The sequence below is a fragment of the Manis pentadactyla genome, chromosome 8 (genome assembly GCF_030020395.1).
Source record: "Manis pentadactyla isolate mManPen7 chromosome 8, mManPen7.hap1, whole genome shotgun sequence".
Lineage (NCBI taxonomy): Eukaryota > Metazoa > Chordata > Mammalia > Pholidota > Manidae > Manis > Manis pentadactyla.
Genome location: NC_080026.1, coordinates 109,288,366 through 109,291,198, shown reverse-complemented (window position 1 = coordinate 109,291,198; position 2,833 = coordinate 109,288,366).

Below are 2,833 nucleotides of genomic sequence, written 5' to 3'. Positions count from 1 at the left end.
GAATTTAAATAGAAACCAATGACAAAGATACCTGGGAAACCACCAAATATTTGGAAATTAATAACATATCTAAATAACCATGGGTCAAAAAAATGAAAACTTAGAAAGTACTTTGAACTAATTAAAAAACAAAATACAGCATATTAAAAGTTGTGGGTGCTGATAAAACAGTACCTTGGGGGAAATTTAAATCAGTAAACTCTGCTGGTAAACATAAGATCTCAAATCAGTGGGTCAATGTCTATTTAAACTACCAAAAATAAAAGCAAATCCATTCCAAAGGAAATAGTAACTATCGGTGCAGAAATTGGCAAAATAAAAATCAGAAAACCAAAGAAAACTGGTGAAACCAAAAGCTTTTCTTTAAGAAAATCAACAAAATCCTTAGTGTGACCTGAATCATAAATGTATTGAACAGAAAGAATTTAGAAATAGGTCTGCACATATATGATCAGTTGATTTGCAACAAATATGTCAAAGTAATTCAATAGAGAGAGGATATTTTTTCAACAAAAATGGTGCTAGAAAAATTGGACATTTATATCCAAAAAATGAACCTGAACCTTTCTCTCACACCTTCCACAAAAACCATTTTGGAAGGGATCATAGGCCTAAATTCAAAGCCTTAAACTATAAAACTTGTGGAAGAAAACACAGGAGAAAATCTTTGTGACCCTGATTTAGGCAGAAACATTTTAGAAATACACAAAACCCACAAAGACATCTGTTCTTTTAAAGTCACTCTAAAGAAAATGAAAAGACAAAGCCCCAGTCGAGCAAAAGAAGGAAAGGCAGACAGACCAACAGATATCTGATAAAAGATTTGTATCCAAATATATAAAGAAATCATATAAATAATAAGAAAAACAATCCAATTTTTAAATGGACAAACAATTTGATCACTTTACCAGAGAAAAGATACAGATGGTATATAAGCACATGAAAAGAAGTTCAGCATTATTAGTCATTAGGAAAACGGAAATTAAAACCACATGGGATACCACTACATACCTACTAAAACAGCTAAAGTTAGAAAAGGCAAAATCAAGTGCTAAGGAACCTATAGAACAGCAAAACCCTCAGTATTGCTAGGGGGAATGTGAAATGGTGCATGCATTTCGGAAAGCAGTTCAGTCATTTAATATATATAAATGTAAACTTACACTTAACATACATCCCAGCTATCCCACTGATAGATATTTACCCACCCAAGTGAAATTACAATTTATGTTGACACAAAAACCTGGATATAATTACAAATAAATAAATTGAATTACATCCAAATGGAAAACTTCGTGCTATAAGTGATACTACTAGAAAGTGAAAAGACAAAGTACATAATGGGAGAAAATTTTTGCAAATTATGTATCTGATGAGGTACTTGCATCCAGAATATATAAAGAACTCTTACAAGTTGATAATAAAAAGACAGATACAAAATGGGCAAAGGGTTTGAAATAGACCTTTCTCCAAAGAAGATAATACATATGGCCAAAAGTACATGAAAAATGCTGACCATTATTAGTCATTAGAGAAATGCAAATCTAATTCACAATGAGTTATCACTTCACACCCACTAGGATGTCTAAATTGAAATAGACTATAAAAAGTTAGCAAAGATGTGGAGAAATTGGAATGCTCACACACTGCTTCTGGAAAGTGGAAACTACTGTAGTGGGAATGAATAAGTAATAGCATACCCATTTGATGGGATTTACTCAACCACTGAAATTCATGCTTCTATTTGATGTAATAGGGAAACATGGTGAGTGAAGACAGCAAGATAAAGAGTATACAGCCAGAATTATCTCAAGTGTGGTCTGGAGAGAGATGCCTACCTGGGACTATGTGTTGTGATAAGGAGTTGGAAGGTTTGGTCCCCAACGTGGGCGGGGAAGGGTGGGCAGTGAAGTGGGGGAGGGGCAGGGCAGTGATGCTTGCTTTGCCTGCACGTGATGAAGGAATTATTAATTCTTCCCCCACCCCCTTACCCCAGGGGCTGCTCAATCTACTCCAGCAAATCCCTGCCACTCATCCCCTGCTGGGCTGCCTCAAAGCTTCCAGGTGGCAGGCACCCAGGCAAGGGGGTTTGAGTAGGGGTTTACTCCCTTCCGTGATCTTCAGCTCCCACAATCTTCAGTCACTCCAGATACACAGTTTAAGAAAATCTTGAAAACACAGGCTCAAAACAAAGCCTCTAATATGCACCCCAGCCCCATAAAGGGTTGAGAACCCTTATAAAGAAATTACAACGTTGGCACTTCAGGAGCAACTGAGCCCTTCGACGGGCTGTCTCCCCCAGAAGGCCAAAGAAAACAGACCCAGAAAGGCAGCTCTCGCTCCAGAACTGCACTTCAGCAAGTAAAGTCAGAGGATGGGAAAGAGCCCAGCCTGGGGCCAGGACACCTGGGTTCTGATCCTAACCCCTCCCCTCATTAAGCTAGTTTTCTCTAGCCTCCGTTTCCTCTTCTGTTAAGATGGGACTAAAATGGGGACGTTATAGTGCTTCAGTGGGGAATCGCTAATGCTAAGGCAAATGGAAGGGCCCAGCACAGTGCTGGCCACAGAAGGTGCCGTGACGCCTGCGGGCGAGGCCCCTAATTCCGCGGGGCTCGATGCCCCCTTGATGACAGGAGGGAGTGGCCAGCGGAGAGCAGCAGGAAGGAGCTGAGCTTGCACGCGCAGAACCCAAGGGCGGCTTCCAGCCCCCTGGGGCGGGGCGGTCACGGGGGCGGTCACATGGCTCCGCCCGGAAGTGCGCCCCCCGGGTCGGCCAGGCTGGGTGGTGTTTGCCCTGCGATCGGGTATGTGGGCTTCCCGGACTGTCGAGCGC